Source organism: Pituophis catenifer, unplaced genomic scaffold, assembly GCF_029215685.1.
Source record: "Pituophis catenifer annectens isolate HBS135680 unplaced genomic scaffold, rPitCat1.0.hap2 SCAF_4, whole genome shotgun sequence".
Lineage (NCBI taxonomy): Eukaryota > Metazoa > Chordata > Lepidosauria > Squamata > Colubridae > Pituophis > Pituophis catenifer.
Genome location: NW_027256884.1, coordinates 37,204,916 through 37,224,458, shown reverse-complemented (window position 1 = coordinate 37,224,458; position 19,543 = coordinate 37,204,916).

Sequence of the window (19,543 nt, the reverse complement as noted above, 5' to 3'; positions counted from 1 at the left end):
TTCTGCCCTTTCATTCTTTTTTCATGTCATTTATTTTTCTTGTTTACATTCATTCTGTAAAATATTTAATTAAATATTGTCTATGAAAGATATTAAATATCTGTCTATGAAAGAATAATTTAGAGAAAATTCAGGCACATCTAAGTCCATTGAATTTTCCACACATTGGGTGCCAATGAGATTTAGGATTACTTTTATTTCAAAGAGATTACAATATATCTAACTGCCTGATACTAATAAAAGTTAACCAACAAAAAGCACCATTTCAGAAAACCGAAGCAAATTACTATCAATGCATTTTTGAGTTTTATAATCAATGCTTCATAACAGACTTTATTTCCAGAGATACAGGATTGGTAGATGAGAGACAAGCATGAATAGAGCTAGCAATATTTCTTCTGTCTATGGAAGATCAATGTAACACACTAATATCTTCAAGAACTAACATACTGTCATCTGGAATCTTAGTGCCCTTTTCCAACAATCCCAAATGCTCATTCCAAATTCCAAACAATCAATTCCTCCCTTGGTGAATGGAGACAACAAAAATTAGCCTTCTACCAAGGCTATGTCACCAGATAGGTGATACTTGAATTCCACTTGGGCTTCCTGTCCATTAACAAGCATCTGACATTTTAATAGCCAAGCAAGATAAGAGATTATATGGACACACTATCAGCTGCCTCTCCATACTTTCTTGGGCTTTGCTGATATGTGGTGACAGGCTCCTGTTAACTATGGAGAAGGAAGATGAAGGGGAGGGGGATGCTTGGGAAATTGAAACTAGGTGCAGTGTCTTCTTGAGAAGCTGCTTCAAGGTCCCCAGCTGGAAGAAGGAGGTAGCGGCATATCAGAGCACACTGAACTGACCATTAGGAAAACATCTTGCAAGATTTTAATTGGTTACCTTGTGGTGGGAAATGAAAGACAGTTGAGGAGGGGAAAAGAGGGGAAAGTATAACAGGGATTTTGGCATGTGGATCTCAGTTCTGGCTGTGCATTACTGCAATACACTTGAGTTCTAATAAAAATATAGCTTTCTCAGCAAATGGAGGAAAAGGATTGTTTTCTACTTAGAGGTTTAAGTCTCTGGCAGGTCTGATACACACGTGCCATTTTTATCTTTACTTATGAGAATACAGTATGCTATTGTCCAAGTTTTATTATTTTAATAATTTACCAATATCCAACTTAAAAAATATTATCATTTTCCCCACCAGAAACTAAATACAATGCAATGGATTTCAAAAATATTATCATCAAGTTGCAATTGCCATGACAAATTACAAGGAAAAGACAATGATGCAGAGTTGTATTACAAATATATTACAGAGGACAGGGAGAATACACCAGTTGCTTTGTTTAGTGCAGTTTAAGAGAAATTGTGTGATAAAATGTGATATAGTATAAACTTTGAACTCATAAAAATTGCTTAGGGTTTGTAATCTTGTTATTTTGAGGGAATATCACGATAGAAAATTTTGCTTTGACACTAATTATTTTAATAAATTTGTTTATTACAAGTAAATAAAAAATTAATAAGCACCAATCAATTCAAATAGCATATTGAAAATGATATAACTATCACTATAATATCTTGACTGCAAAAATAGTTACTTTGGAATTTAATTGCCACCCCACTCCAGATGATGGCAGGGCTATTCATAGTATAATCAAAAGACTAAAATACAATACAATTCAGAAAAAAAACCCAGCCAGAAACAAATAAGAAAACAGGTAAAAAGTGGCAAATCAGGCCATCAACAACAGAAAAAAGAGGCTCTGAGGCAATTTAGAATGCAATCAGGGTGAAAGCTATATACTTACTGTTGTAAGTTGAGGACTACTTGTATATATAACATTTTCAAAATATTCAAATTCGTACACATGATTTATCAGTTGAATTATATAAAATATCTAATATTTTCAATATTTTTTTCACCAAGAGAACATATTATCTCAGTGCTGGCAGGTTGTGCTGTTAGAATTCTCTGAGTGAATGTTTTGGGTTGCAAACTTGTCATAATCATAGTAGATAACATCTTCAGTGCAGGAGATACTAAGAAGCAAAGCTTATTATCTGGCAACATTTTTATATCTTTATTTATAACACCTTTACTCATGAGAATTACATGCATTTCAAGGATTACTTGTAATCACAAAAACCTTAGAATTTAATTTATTTTTTATTGCATCATGATGCTGAAACAATGATAATCATTGAATTAATTTTATAAGCAAACACATGTCAGTAGAGACAGCCTAATTTCTTTCTCTTGATGCTTCCCCACTCATGCAAGTAAAACCTCTGTCTCATGGAAGCATTTACTGAAAGCAATTTGAGTTCCCACTAACACTTTTTCTCAAAATGTCAGACCTGCCTCACCTTAGGCTTCTAAGTAAAAACGATCCTTAACATTATCAGTTTGAAAAAGGTATGATTTACTAGAAGCCAAGTGAGATACAATAGTGCAAAGCCAGAACTGAAATTTGCATGCCAAAACCCCAAGTGAAACTTTTTTCCCACTTAAGCACTTCCCCTTGCCGGTTCCCCACTGTCCAATTAATTTCAAAGAAGATGTTTTGGAAACGGCCACTCTGATTGTAGGATGGCCTGCAGCTGCATTCTTCTCATCGCAGAGTGACCTTGAAATGCCCTCTTGGCAGACACCTTCACTTTCTTAACTTTCACTCTCCCCCCAAGTGCTCCTCCTCCCTCCCACCCTTCTCCCAGGGTTTATGGTAAACTGATATGGAAACAATTGTAGAATGCAGGCATGAGGTGGCAGGTCTCAAACAATAGATTGGGACCACACCACTACTTGCTTCACAGTCTTGTTCTGAAGGTTCAAAAAGGCACTGAAGTAGTCAGCTGCTCCAGAAAACCATGTCTATCTCTGTGCCTCAGTCTCAGAAACTCTGGGAATAAAGGGTGAGGACCATGTACAACTGACAGAGTCCGGTTTTTTTTCTGGAGCAGTGAGACCCAAATGCTTTTCTGAGAAGAGTCCTCAGTCTAACATTTGAGCAAGGAGATTGTGAAGAGTATGGATGCTGTTTTTGCACAGATGGCTTCTTGCCTATTTTTCCTCCAATGTCTCCACTTGAAGACCACCCATCCAAAGATAGGCATTTGCTAAAGTAGATATCCCACCCAAGTTCTTTCTAGGATATTTTTGGCTTTTCTTGTTGGAACTAGCTCATTAAATGACCTGAAATTCATACTGATCCTCTAAGCAGAAAAATATGGAACCTTTTCAGCTTTAGATTTCTAGTTATAAATCTCTGATAAATCTAATACAGAATGAGGGAGAGAATCTGGTAGGTCATAGTTAATTCATGATTAGAAATTTAGTTATTTTAGGAGAAATTATCAATAATTTTTAATTAACTAAATAGTAATGTGTGTTCTAATAACTAAATCCATTTTTATAGGAATCTACCGTGTTGTAAACTGGGTAAACATAATATCTTGTCTCATTTTATTGGCACTGGCCATATAATTGTTGAAAAGGAAAGCAAGAGAGACAGCATAGTGACTTCATACTCAAGTAATTAAGACTGCTACAACTCTGTTAATTTAGAAATATTGTGATTATTATTATTGGGAGGGATAATTTACACCGGATTCAATAGAAGTGGTAAAGATATGGCAATTATCAATCATCCATATTGGCTTATCAGAATTAAGAGAACAGAAAAAGCAATTGCCTAAACATCATACTAATATTGCAAGTAGTAGTACAAGATGATATTACTTACCTTGAGTGAACTAGCACAGTTTCTGCAGTATTATGCTATGTTTTTAGTCTTGTAAAATTCAGTATGTGAAGATTATTTATTTGTGATCAAGGAACCACACTGAATTTAAGGTCCATGAAAGCAATCCACAAGGAAAGGGAGAAGTCATGGTCATCTATTCTGTGGTATCTTTGAATTTCCTGTTGATAAGCAAATATAAAAAACTGTTTTCTCTTTGTTTGCAACAAACGTTATATTGCCTAAAGCCCTAAACGCTTTTAGGAGTAGAGGATTCTCCAATTTTCATACCAAACCTATCCCCTTATATTAATTTAAAACGCTAGCAAGATGCTATCCATTCAACAAACCCAACACCTATTCTATTTTCAGGATTCAGAATTATTATTATTTTTGTATTCTACAATAAAAATATACAAGCTTCAATCTTCCCATAGTAGCAATGATAAACGTTCTAATTTGACACAGCATATCAAAAATGCTGTGATACAATTTAACAATTCTCAGAACTATGTTGCAAAAGATTTTTTTCCCTCAGAAATTGCTTGTGAAGGCTAAAACATAGGCTGTTTTCATACAGCATGTCTATTATTTATTCAAATTCAGATTCAAATTCAAATCTTTATTGTCAGTGCACAACATATGTGCAATGAGATTGGTTGAGCTCCCTCAGTGCACCCCCCCCAACACAATACAACTCACAGTGAAGACAGAAAATCCCGAACCCAATAAATCATATTAACAAAACTCCCAGTCCTATTGCACCAGTGTGAACATGTTACACATTGCGCCAGCCCTGCAGTCCATCATACTACATAGTTATGATGTTATTTATCATTCAGGAGTCTGACAGCCTACGGTTAAAAACTGTTCTTCAGCCTATTTGTACGGCTGGCTGTACTTCTATATCTCCTTCCAGATGGTAGGAGGGTAAAGAAGCGATGACCAGGGTCAGAGTCATCCCTGAGAATTTTCCTCACTCTTCTAAGGCATCGAGCCCTAGTGATCTCATCTAGTGGTTTTAATTTTAATTATATTTTGAACAAATCATTATAGAATGGGGCTACCCAATTTGGGAAGCTAAAATCAAGACAATAGTATACATAAAACAACAGCCAGTATTTTCAACAGAAGATAAATCAATTATATAAATGATTAACAACAACTCAATTACAAGGCTATGAGCAGTTTTCAAAGAGTGGCAGGAAGAAAAAGCAATAAAGGTCAACTGACTCCTTTATGACTTCATTCTAATGTGCAATAAAGTTTTTTATTTAGCCATGTGTTTCATATCTCAAACTCTATCTAATATCCTGGAATTTCTGCTTACCTTTTTCCAGGAAATCATCAAGTTAAACCATCATCTGTAACATGCAAGCAATAAGACCTGTTTTCAATATCATGCTAAGCCAAAACTAAACAAACAAAATTACAGTATAATGTGATCTGGGCATCTAGCCAAAGTATAATTTGATTTTATTATCTGAATAAGCACTCGTTTATTTAAAGAAATTAAACAAAGATTCCAATACTTAATTCAAAAATGTTGATTATAAACGAAAGTAGTGAACACAAAGAAATTTTAGAAATTTAAATTGAAAATTCATAATCTGTTTTGTGTAATTATAAATAAAATAAGCAAAATAACATTGAAAAGCTGCAATTCTAGAGAACTCACATATTAAAACATTAAAAATTTATGCAGATCCTTTACAGATTATTTACAACATTACCATAGTCAACAATGCATAAATTTTCTTGGAGGGCACATGCATATATTATATTATCACTCCAACAAAGTATTTTTTTAATTACATCAATCCTGATTAATCACAAAAAAGTAAAGGCTGTTTCCTACACTATACAAATGGAAACAATAAGCAACATTTGGCAGTATTACTAATTAAATACAATAGAAAAAAGCTTGCCCCATTCTATTTTGTTTGCATTAGTAACCAAGAAATCTTTGGAAATCTTTGCTTCAGTTAGATCAACAGGACGTGGAAATCTTTACCTGAATACAGTTTTGATTTACCAAATTCAGTAACTAGGAAAGTACATGGTTTGAAGATAAATGCCTCACCTTGACAACCAACAATGAAGTAATAAAAGCCGAATCCTAATCCTATTCTTCACGTTAAAGGAGGCTGAAGTAATGTTGGTTCAATCTGATTCAAAAGGCAGAGCCCTCTTCTTATAAACAGGCAGGAATGTGTTATGTTACAGAGCTTCTTCCCAAGTGTATGCAAAATATTGCCTTAGGCCGTGCAAATGATCCTGGTCTCTGTTGCTGAATGATTTCATTCAAACAGAAAAAGCCCCACTATCCTAAGTTGCTAGGAAACAAGGAAGGAGTCCCTGACCTGAATTCTTAGTAGAATTTGATGTTGCCCAGGAAGCTTATGGTCTTCACAGTTCCTTGGAATTAGATATATAACTTTACATAATACATAGAAATCTCAAAAGCGAAATTGCTAAAATAGCTGGTGAAAAAAGATAAGGTTATTATTCAATTATTCAACCCCTAGAGAAAATACATTGTTTTCAAAGTCTTAGAGTGCCATTTTGATTTATGATTGTGCTTCTGATGGAAGCAAAGTACTTTCCCCACCTAAATCTGCGAAGCATGTGCATGATGCGAACCAGTGGTAACACCGGTTGAAACCCACCACTGATCTACTCAACTTTGAAATGGCATCCATGAGATATTTATCTTCTGATGCAGCACCCCCACCTTTCCATGTGCACTCTCCAGAAAATGGAGAATGATAAACTAAACTTTTGCTGCTTATTTGATAGTTTCCCTGCATTTACCAGTTTCAGCTACAAATACTAGTTAGTTTCAGCTATTCTGCTCTAAAGCACCTGTCTAACTGCACAAGTGAATTTTAGCCATCTTTTATCTGAATGGCCAACTTCCTATTATTTCTACCTGTGATTTTTGATTCACCGCAGGGTTTATTTTAAATTGTGGTACTGTATTTTTAAGACTTACTGTGGGTGTTTTAGCTTCTACACTGTGTCATGTAAATTGCTAAGAGCAGCTTGGATTGCAGCAGGATATAAATAGAACAAATAAATGAAATAAATAAATAAATGATTACTGTACATTTGCCCTTTGTATTGCTTCTGGATTGCTGACTACAAAAGGCTGAATTGGCACAGGGAGTGTTTCCTGCTTGTTCCACATCCTGTGCAACACCTTACGATGAAGCCAAGCCTATTCAGTTAGAAGCAGGCTCCATAGAAACCCGCAGAATGCATTTCCACATTAAAGAAGTACACTAGTTGTAGATGTTGCATTAGTGCTAGTCAGCTTCTAGGTAAAAAAGCAAGGTTCAGGTTATCACTTACATAGCTTGGATTTATTTATTATGTGCCATCAAGTCAGTATTGACTCTTAGTGACCATATACATTGATTTTCTTCATGACAATCTGTCTCTAACCTGGTCTTCCAATGGTGCACTCCAGTAGTGGGTTCCTCTCAGTTCGGCCTGGTTCTCCCGAGCCAGTAGCGGTGACGATATGACGTCACCGAACCGGTTCTGCCCACCCCGCCTGCCCTCCGTCCCCCTGCACCCCCAGTTATTCTTATCTTTTATTTGGCCCCACCCCCAATCTATTGCTGCCTCCTGAGTCCCAGCTGATGGCTAGAGGCAAAAAAACTGTTTAAACTCTTGCCACGGGGCTTCAAAGGGCCGCCCTACAGCTGATCAGTGTTAAAAGAAAATAAATGGGTAGACCAGTGCCTGCAAAAATACATGAGTAGATCAGTGCCTGCAAAAATACATGAGTAGACCAATGCCTGCAAAAAATAAATGGTAGATCGGTACAGCTCTGCAAGCAGTTAAAAGCCTGGTAGACCAGTACCTCTGCTAAATCCTAAAAAATTGTTACATGACCATCAAGCCATGCCCACAAAATAAGCCATGCCCACAGAACCGGTAGTAAAAAAATTTAGAACCCACCCCTGGTGCACTCCCTGCTATCATAATGCTGATCATCCATCTTGCTGCTGGTCATCTTCTTCTCTTTCTTTTCATCTTTCACCAGCATTAGAGCCTTCCCTTGAGATGTCACGCCTCCACATAATGTGTACAATAATAGTGGGTTCCACTTACCTTCGCTACCGGTTTGGTTTACTTGCTTCACTCGCACGTGGTGCTTCTGCGCATGTGCAGAACCTTCTGCGCATGCGCAGAGCATCAATGATGACATCTGGGCAAGTGGACGGAGCCTACCACTACCACCACTATCAGTTCACCCGAGCCGGGGTCAACTGGTAGAAACCCACCACTGGTGTACAAAGTAGGATAATTTAGGTTTTTAAATTATTTGACCTTTAGACTCAAGGTCATTTGAGCCTTGAGTGAGAATTCTGGGTTGTTACCTATATAAATGAGTGACTGGATATTGTCCAGACCATCTTTTCTAAGTTGAAACTGCCTCTCTTGCTCAGAGTTACAAATCTGAAGGAATGTCATCTGCAGGGACCCTTGCTTGAGCCTTCTAAATGATGGTTTCCCAATCTCTAGGACCACTCTCTCTCACACAGAGACTATTATATTATCAAAGAACTGCAAACAAGTCACTATACAAAAAGGCATTGGGACTTACAGTAAAGAGCTTTCTTGCTGCTACTGATTTTTATGTTTTAATTTTATGTTGTTATGTAAACTGCTAGAGTATTCAGAAATGGAGTGGCACATGAGCCAAATAAATAAATTCTAGCCCCATTATTACAGAGATAAAAACTGAGAGACATGAAAAATTTGTTTCTGAAATTTTTATCTACAATATTTGGAATAGTATTCTAGAAAATGGTAAATCTTTAGCATAGATTTTGAATCTTTAGCATAATGCTTTAGCAAGCATTTAGACCAGGGATGTCAAACTCCCGACATCATATTGTCATCACATGACATATCTCAACTTTTTCCCCCTTTGCTAAACTGGGGTGGGTGTGGCCAGCATGTGACACATCTGGCCCATGGGCCACAAGTTTGACACCCTTGATTTAGACTGACCTTGTTAAATGTATTTGCATCAGTTACATAAATTCAAACATTTTAAAATGAAAATTGTGTTGTTATGTAAAATATGTTCCACAAACTGCCAAAGTAATAAATTAGTCCTGAGTCTTCTGTAGAAACATGGGTCATTAGAAACTCCTTTAACATAAAATATGTTAAAAATTCATACTGAACCCATATAGATATTTACATTTTTATTTAAAAAGTAGTCATTTCAATTATTAATATGAATTAATATAAAGATTAATCAGTTATTAAGATGAATACTTGTATGATAACTAAAGTGTGACAAATATCATTTCCACCTGAGCATATATCACTAATAAATTATTAAGAAATCCCTTTGGAATCTAATGCAGACTGAGCCTTGTGAAGCATTAATTCCCAAGTGATAAAATGTAACCAGGCAACACTACCAATTTTACTCTACTCCATTGTGCTTAGAAAGAGTCTCTCCATTGCCATAGAAGAGCACTGAAAACTGACAGAGAAAAGCAGGTAAAAGTGAAATGTAACATAATGTGTTTGTCCTGCTAAAATTATAGTTATATAATCCAGTGGTGAAATCCAAATTTTTTTACTACTGGTTCTGTGGGCGTGGCTTGGTGGGCATGGTGTGGCTTGGTGGTCGTGGCAGGGGAAGAATACTGCAAAATCCCCATTCCCTCTCCACTCCTGGAGGAAGGATATTCCAAAATCTCCATTCCCACCCCACTCTGGAGCCAGCCAGAGGTGGTATTTGCTGGTTCTCTGAACTACTCAAAATTTCTGCTACCAATTCTCCAGAACCTGTCAGAACCTGCTGGATTTCACCCCTGATACAATCTATTATAGCCATAGATCTGTTTTTCCATCTTACTATTCTTTAGAGCAGGGGTGGGGAACTATGGCCCCTTTATGAGCTATGGATTTTAACTCCCAGAATTCCTGAGTGCTGGCTCAGGAATTCTGGGAGTTGAAGTTACAGTTCATAAAGCGGCCATAGACATCTACTTTAGAGAGAAAGGAACCATATTTTTTTAACACAATGAGCTCAGAACAATAAATTATTAATTGGGACACTGAGAAGAAACAGTACTTCTTGATAGCCTGAAGGCCATTGATACAAATCTCCCACAAATCCACAAGCCATATTTTACCAATCCAACTATATTACAGCTTAACATGTCATATGAACCTGCTCTGACTCCAGTTATTGAAAAAAACCCATGATTAAAACAAAACTTTGCTCAGTGAATCATGTCCAATTAAGAGAATAGGGAATGAATAAAACTACCCCTAATGTATAATCAAAAATAAGTAAGAGGAGTTTCACTTAGGCTCATTAAACCTCTTTAGGTTGACTGGGATCAATAAATTCTGATATGTGACCAGTATTGGAGTAATATAGTGCTCAGTAACAGGAACTGGGGAGCAGGCTGTAGGGAGACCCTTGGAACAGATATTGATGGAGCTGCTAGAACTTACTGAACTCACACAGCTCACTTATGTCATTAGTTTGTGGATTAATTTGTCACATAAACTTGGAGTTAACTGAATAAACTATGATTCAGTTAACTATGGATTAGTGTGCTGTACAACCACAATTATCCAAGACCAAATGACACACATTCTGAAATGGCACATGAAGCATGGTACATGAGGAAGAAAATCTGTACTTAGGTTACATTTATTAGACCAACCAACCTGAGAGAAAAGCTTTTGAATCCCCTACTACAGGTAGCCCTCAAGATGTGACCACAGTTGAGCCTAAAATTTTTGTTGCTAAGCAAGGCAATTGTTAAGTGAGATTTGCCCTATATTACAACCTTTCTTGCTACAATTGTTAAGTGAATCACTGCAATTGTTAATTAAGTTAGTAACATGATTGTTAAGTGAATCTGCTTTCGCATTGACTTTGCTTGTCAGAAGGTTGCAAAAGATGATCATATGACCTGGGACATTGCAACCGTGATAAATATGAGTCACTTGCCAAGCATCCAAATTTTGCAATGTGATGATGCAACAGGCATAGATGTGAAAAATGGTCATAAGTCACCTTTTTCAATACTGTTGTAACTTCGAACGCCCACTAAACGAATTGTTGTAAGTCAAGGACTTGTATTTCTCATCAGGAAGAGAGAGAGAACAAAAGCAACAAATGGAAATGGTAGGAAAACCCAGTAATTAAGTTACATATTATAAGATCATTAGTTTAATGTTTGTCACCTATTGATATCCAGAAAAGACTACTAATATTCTGAATAAAGAATCAATTGCTAACCATTCTGTTCTGAAAATGTAAATACTAGATCCATTTATCTACAACAACATTCTTCTCTTATCTCAATCCAATATTTATGATGCCTAACTAAGAAGCTGTAATACTGGTACATATAAAAATAATTAAAAATTATTTTAACCTTTGTAAGATGGATGTGGGTGTTTATTTTGTACTACTATTAAACTGTGGCTTTGTTGGTAACTTTTCAAGATTGCTACCTTTTAAAATAAAAAATAAAAATGCCTACTTGTTATCTTAAAAAGCTTGCAATAACTTATAACTTGTTTTCTACAAAAAGAGGGAAATGTTATTGTTAAAAGTCTTTCTAAAATATTTTCACTTATGAGTAACACATACAAGTAATCCTTACCACCACAATTGGGACTGGAATCCTGGTCATTGAGTGAAGCGGTCATTAAGCGAGACACTCACATGACTGCTTCACTCAGTGAAAGCAATCCTGACTGCCCCAGTTGCAATTGTTAGGCATAGATGGAGGCATAGACTGCATAGATGGAGCAAAAGAGCTCCCTGCCAAAAGAGGACAGGCAGCTTCCTTCTGTGCATAAAGTAGTTGGCTGCAGAAATGAAGTTTGGAACGTTGTGATCCAATGTTCTGTCTTACATATTAGCAATTACACACTCTGTCTTACACATTGGCAACAAAAACCCGAACACCAAATACAAGGTGGGAGGATACGACCTTGTAGACAACCCTCACTCTGTCAAGGACCTAGGAATACTCATTTCAAGTACTCTAAGCCCTAGAGCTCACTGTAACAACAACATTGCCAAAAAGGCTTTAAGAGTTGTTAACCTAATTTTGCAAAACTTCTTCTGCGGGAACATTGTACTACAAACCAGGGCAGACAAAACCTTTGCCAGACCAATTCTCGAATACAGGTTGTCTGCCTGGAATCCACACTGTATAATGGACATTAATACAATTGAACGAATCCAGAGGTATTTCACGAGAAGAGTACGCCACTCCTCTTCTCGCAATAGAATACTCTATGCCACCAGACTTGAAATTTTGGGCCTGGACAACCTAGAACTACGCTGCCCATGATCTGGCCTATGCTTAATACACAAAATTGTCTGCTACAATGTCCTACCTGTGAATGACTACTTCAGCTTCAACCACAATAATACACAGGCAAACAATAGATACAAACTCATAGTAAACTGCTCCAAACTCAATTGCAGAAAATATGACTTCAGCAACAGAGTGGCCAATGCCTGGAATGCACTACCTGACTCTGTTGTTACATCCTCAAACCCCCATAACTTTAACCTTAAACTTATCTACTGTGGACCTCACCCCATTCCTAAGAGGGAATGTAAGGGGACATGCATAAGCGCACCAACGTGCCTACCATCCCTGTCCTACTGTTTCCATTTATTCGTACTCATTTCTTATGTTTATACTTATACCTGTTTATACTTCTATGTTTATATGTTATGTTTATACTTATACTTATTTTCTCATACATGCTTGACAAATAAATAAAAATACAAAAAAATACAAATACAACCTTGGTTTCTGCAGACCTTTGGAAGAGTTCCCCCCAACCTCCATACACGGAAGAGAACTTGTGCAGTGGGCTGGAAAAAAGCTTGGATCTTCAGGATCCCCACATTGTTTCTCCAATCTAGAGCAGGGGCTCCTCTCCCTTCCATGCACAGAAGAGAATTTTTCACAATCCTTACTATGTTTCTCCGGGCAGCGCACTTGTTTTCTTCCACATACAGAGGGGAGGGGAACTCCTATACCGGGCTGCAGAAAGGAAGATCCAAGCTTTATTTCTGCAGCCACCTATATGTGGAAGGGAGGGGAAATCCTTTGATAGCAGTTTGCAACTTCCATGCTGGCTTCCCCACTGACTTTTTAGGGAAGCCAGAAGAGAAGATCACAAATGGTGATCACATAATTATGAGCTGCTTGAAGTTGTAACAGTTGCTAAGCACCGGGATCACAATGATGTAACTGGGGGTGGGCAATATGAACATGTTGTGATGGCTGAAAGTGCTTTATGGGCCATAAAACACCCTTTCCAAGCCATCATAACTTCAAACAGTTGTTAAACACCCAGTCATAAGTCAAGAACTATCTGTACTTTGAAATAAATAATTAAACCTGCTCCATTTCAATTTAATCTCTGAGTAAATAAATAGACTTCAATAATCAAGTATCCTACTTTGCACACATTAGGTAAAGACCTAGCTTCCTGGAGAAGGCTGTAATTCTGGGAAAAGTAGAAGGAAAGAGAAGACAACCAACAAAAGTTACAGTGCACTATTTACTTATTAATCAAATTTGTATAACTGCCCACCACACTGTTGAAAGACCAAATTAGGGATAGATCATCATTATGGAGAAAATCTACCTGTGCTAACTAAAAATCAATACTGACTCAATGGTACAAAATTATTCAAAAACTAAATCCTTTAAGGAGACTTCATTTTCTAGCTTAGGTTACTATCTTTCTTTGATCTGGTTTTGTACAGCATGCTGCAATCTGAAGTGAATAAGATCAAGGTTCATGTTAAAGAGTTTTTGTTGTTAAGGGTTGCAATTTTTAATGACCTGCTAGTCTCAAGACACTTATTTGTCCCTGGTCTCCAATGCCCAGGCTGCAGACAGATACCTGTTTGTGGCCACTTAGGAACCGGACCACACAAGTAGCAGATGAGCAAGCAAAGCTTCATCTGCGCATGCACAGCATCTAGGTTGCGCATGAACTATCCCCTCCCCCCCAGGTCCATGAAAGACAATTTTTTTTCCAAACCCTATCCCTGCTGCCACAAAAATTGGTGGTGCCTTATAGCTGTCAAAACTCCCATAAAATGCAAAACAAATACTATATACAAGTGATCCTCCACTTACAACCACAACTGGGTCCAGAATCTTGGTTGTTCAGCAAAGTAATTGTTAAACAAAATGTCACATGACTGCTTTGCAGCACAGGCCATGGATGACTTGGGTGTGTGTGGCAGTGCAGCACAGAGACTCGGTGCCCCTAGAAGCCTCAGCACGCCCAGCCTGGCTCAACAGCATGGTCGCATTCCAGGAAGCCTCAGTCACCCACCAAATCCAGGAGTGCTTATGACTTATGACCCATCCCTCAGTCTCTTCCCCCTCCAAATCTATGTCCTTTTGAATTATTTCATGGCAGCAGCAGGGCTGCTGGGGTAGAGGCCTGGGGTATTCAGCAATCTCAGATAGCTGACACTGCCCACAAGTTCAGCCCCAATGCTGCTGTTGTTGCCACCACTGATAAATGCTGCCTCAGACTCCACACTGCAGCCTGCAATACCACCAACTGCCCCTGCCACTCTGTGTTCCACTAGATCTGCTATGCCCCACTGACTTTCTCCATTTTCCTCCTGCTGCTGCCAGGCAGGCCCACAGCCTATGTGAGGCAGCTGATGGCCACACCAGGCCACTTTTCATCATTCTCCAAGCTGGCATCCCATTCACAGAATCCTTTGAAAGGTTCATCCCCCCAATCGCTCATGCCATTCCTAAAAGTTACATGATTCTGATCGCCTGACCATATGTAGCTGTAACTTCAGGCACAAATTTTAAGTTTTAAGTCTATTTTTTCAGCATCATCAAAATGTCTTTTTTTGGTGCCCTTGTAGAGAATTAAAAGACTGTTATTCCATTTGGCCCTCTTTATACCAGTTTGCATCCTAAAAATGCAACCAATCTGTATCATCTCTAGCTGACTATCAGTTAATTGATAATGTAACATGTCTTAAGAAAAATAGCTTCAAGATTTGGACTCATATTTAAATGAATGAAGACAGCCATTGTATGTCTGTAGATGTATAGCCCAAGTCACGGACTTGATTGGAAAATGGAAGGAAAACATCATGGAAAGCAGCAATGGCAAATACCTCCTATACTATAGCCGAGGAAATACACGGAACATGTCCAATAAATATTCAAGAAGTGAGGTGGATTTGAAGGAATGCAGCATTTACTTTTTATATCTCAATATGATACAGGTAGTATTCAATTTATGACTGTAATGGAGTCTGCCAATTATGGTAGTAAGTTGTGATAGTTGTAAAACAGACTGTCATGTGACCAACCTGATTTTATGACCTTTTTTTTTTTTGCAGCAATTGTCAAGCAAATGCTGCAATTGTAAATTGACCACTGCAGTCACTAAGCAAACCCATTGTTTGCTTTGAGCCATTTTTGCTGAAAACTGGTTTTCAACCAGTTTTTGGCAAAAACCTCATAAATCACAGTCATGTGACTATGGGATGCTGCAAATGATTGTACATGTGGGCCAGATGCTAATCATCCAAAATGTGACTACTACATTACTTGCAGGGGGGGGGCTGCCATCGGAACTTCAAAACTGGGCCTTAAATATTGGGGGTACATAACTTTGGGGGGGGTCTATTAGGTTACCTGTTGTAAGTCATGGACTGCCTGTTCCAGTTTCCATCACAATGGCTTTAAAATGGGTTATGACATAACGTTAAAAAGCAGAAAGTATTCTATATCAGGGGCTGCAAGAGATCTATTAGCCACTGCAAACTGGTGCAGCACACTCCTTACTGTCCTGTATGCCCATTCTGGCTCGGACAATAGAAAAATCTGGATCTTTCAAACTGGTTTCTCACTTATAAGATATCTAGGGCAATGCCTGGCCCAGAGATTTCATTTTGAAAGAAGGACCAGCCTAACTAGTGACATTCATAGGTGGTGGGGCAGTATAGCACAGTGGGATCTGCTGGTTTACTCCCTCCATTAAAACCTACCTCCTACTCAGCCCTAGTCCACCTTAAGAAAAGTAATGGGTGAATGTCTTCTCACTGGCTGGTGACATCTGGTAGAAGAGAGAGCAACAATGCCAACTTGACCCACCAATCCTTTCTCTTAGCAAATCTGCACACAATAAGAGGACTGGCTCCACATTACCCATGACAGGTTAGGGATCTGCAACAGGGGCAGTCCTCATTTTCTGCTTGTTTAAGGAGGAGCAGAGAACACTTTGAACTTTGAGGAAGGTTGGCTTCTAAAAACAAGAAAGTCTCAGTCTCAGTGCTACCACTTGACTAACTCCCACTTACACTCAGAAAACTTCCCCATCCAGTTTCCTGAAGACTGCCAGGAGCTCAAACAGTAAACCAAGTTTTCTTTTGTGTTGTGACTCTAGTCTGCTTGGTTAGGCTGAAACTTATGAATCCAAGCCTTAATCTTCTGGAAATTAAGCGGGTAAAGATGCGGGCGCTCTCAGGCAATTCATCCTTTGCTCCATGAACCAGCTTCCTGCTTATCGCTTCCAACAAGTGAGTCTGCCTGCCCCCACCAGCAGAAGCCTGGCTCTACCTCCTGGGACTTCCTTCAGGGCAAACAAGCAGCGGATTAGGCGGCGCACAAGGAAACCGAAGAGCTTTCAAGGCGCAGCCTGGTGGCGAGGCTGGCCTGCTGGCTGGGCGCGCGTTAACGGGAAGCTACATTCCCGCCAGGTGCACCCCAACCCTGAGGGCCGCTTCCACGACGCCACCCCTCACCCCGTCTCAACTTCAGCAGCCTTACCGCTCGACAGCCGGCGCGGCACTCACCTTTCCGTCGGCCTCAGGGGAGGCAAGAGATTGCCAACGCGGAGGAGAGCCCCACAAGGCACCTTGACCGAGAGCGAGAAGTAAGAGGCGGGGCGCAGCCCCGGGCGCTGCCAGGGGAGACGGGAGGAGGGAACGCAGGTCATTCACGAAGCAGCCCATTGGCATTCGCTCGGCGACTTCCCAGTTTGAGCCGAGAGGGAACTGGAGCTGGAGGCTCGCTCTAATCGACGCTCTCCTTCCTGGGACCGTTCGTGCCACCTTCCTGGCTGAAGCATTGGCAGGAAAGCGCCCGCCTGAAATTCCAATCCTGTATTGGCTTATCTAGGAAAACTCTGCTGAATTCCTCAGGGTTTGCCTCCGAAGAAACGAGGACTGGGTTGATTACGGAAAAGAATGGTAAAAATGCACCCCAGGTTTCGCTCCCTGCACCTAATGCAGGGAGTCTAATGTCGTCGGTCACAAAGCAGATTACTGTACGGCACAAGCCTTTGGATATAATAAACCACTCAAATTCAGTGGGGCTTAGTCGCAGTTAAGCCTTAAAGAATAGGATTTTTTGAAGGCTGGGAAAACCCTGGCCATAATTGACATGTTTGCAATGATATTGATGCAGGTAGAACGAGAGTGTATTCTAGATAAATGAGAACATTTAATAACAGTAGTGTTTTTAGAATCATTTTACTAACCCCTTAATCCATCTAAACTACAGGGTAAAATGGTCCAGAACACCATCTTCCCAGCTATGTTAACAAACTCAAAGGACCATTGCATTAATGCAATAAGGAACAAAATTTCCATGGAAACCCATTTCCAGAGGAAAAAGCTGCATTTCAAACCTCTCACTCCAGCTTCCCAATCAGCCAAAATAATCATATTCGACAGTCATACAAGATTGTTTTAGAAAATGGCCAGGAATGCCAATTGACAGTCAGCCAGTCCAATTGAAATCATCAGTCATATAAAACTAGAGGAAATTGGAATTGCAAACATGGGATTGTTTTATGAAAATCACACACCATTACTGATTCTAGGAAAACTGTTTTTTTTAAAAAGTAACTCCCAGGATGTCAACTTGCTAATCAGTTAAGCTAACCAAATTTCACCAGTTTTGTGAAACTAAAGACTAATGCTAGACATCTAATTTTTCCATGGCTATGAAGTTCTGCCACCCACTCCAAATAGGTTGAAAAACTGTTCTGATATCACTTCCCAAGTCAAAACAACAGAACTGACAAGAAATTGCATGAAATTTAGAGCTTTCTGATGGAGCAGGATATAAAATATTCAAAGGAGCCAAGTTCTCCTAGCCATTCTGGGCAAGGTAGATATAGATTAGGTAGGTAGGTAGGTAGAAAATGGAAAATGATTCCCATTGGTGTTTTGTGTCTTATTTTATCAAAACCTCAACAGTTTTTTTGTGACTGGTAATTAGTGTATGATTTGTCTGATTGAGAAAAATAAACACCAGGCAGTTATCCAAAGAGAAAAATCTTGTACCTTTTCTCCCAGAGGAGCATTTTCCATTGTTGAACAATGATGAGGAAATTCTTTTTGATACCCAACCATAATCTTGTAATTTAAAGTTTAAACATATTCTTTCTTGTTGTATCTCCTAGAACAGGGAACTCCAACCTGGCAACTTTAAGCCTGGTGGACTTCAACTCCCAGAATTCCCTAGCCAGAAAAGCTGGCTGAGGAATTCTGGGAGTTGAAGTCCTCCAGGCTTAAAATTGCCAAGGTTGGAGATCTCTGTCCTAGAACAAACCAGTCTTCTTCTATACGATAGCTCCCGAGATTCATAGCTGTCTTGTCTTCCCATGGATTTTTTCCCAGACTAAATATTTAATACCTCCAACCATTCTGCCTAAGTTTTATAACATTTTAGATGTGGTCTGACCAATACAGAATAAACAATTACTTTTCTTTACCTTGACATTATAATTTTGTTGATGCAGTTTAGGGCATTTTTGTAGCTCTATCATACAATGGATTCATGTTTAAGTTGTGATTTATTAAGAAAGTTCTTATTTTTTACTGATTTCAGTAAGTCGAAGTGTGAGTAAGGTAGAGCTCCCCAATGTAAATGAAACTGAAGTTTTTTATGGAATCTTGGAAAGTCTATTGCTAATGACATGAAAATGATGGCATAGTTAAGAAACACATAGTGGATAAGGCATCAGGCTAGAAAGCAGGAGATTCTGAAAAGCGGGGTATCTTTGGGCAAGCCACTCTCTCTCAGTCCAAAGTTGTTGCTGTGGGGAAAATAGGAGGAGGAAGGTATACTGGAAATGCTTTACACAAAATATATCTATGTGTTTTGCCAACTCTCTCATCCATCACTGCCTATCAAACTCTATTCCCTTGGATATCCTAAACTCCAGGAGTAGTTGAGTAAGTGTGGGTATTCTGAAATCAGCACACTCATTGTGCTTTGTTCATTCTCAGGAGGAGAAAATGGGGTAGAAACCACTAACTTTGTCATCAGCTAAAAAAAATAATAATTCAAGAATTGAATGGTTGTGTAAAACTGATTTTGTCTATCAATTTTTCAAAATATTAAATAATTTAGCAAGTGTGCAAGCAAGATACAACAAATAAATGAAGAAAAAGAAGCTGTGTAAATTTTTCATTTAATATATTTCTTTGATGGTGTGCAGTTCAATTTTCATTTCAAAACATCTTTTTGATAATAAAAATTATTTTATAAAACAATAATTGCTTTTATTGAAATGCCCCAAATAAAATATTTGTGTATGCAGGCTTCTTCAGTTAATAAGCACTCTGAACATTATGCTTTACCAATTGGATTAAAGCAACTGTTTTAATAAACCTTGAGTTTGGTTTGGCATGTATTGGTATTTTTATAATGGAAGTTAATTTTTTCCATATCTTCTTCAA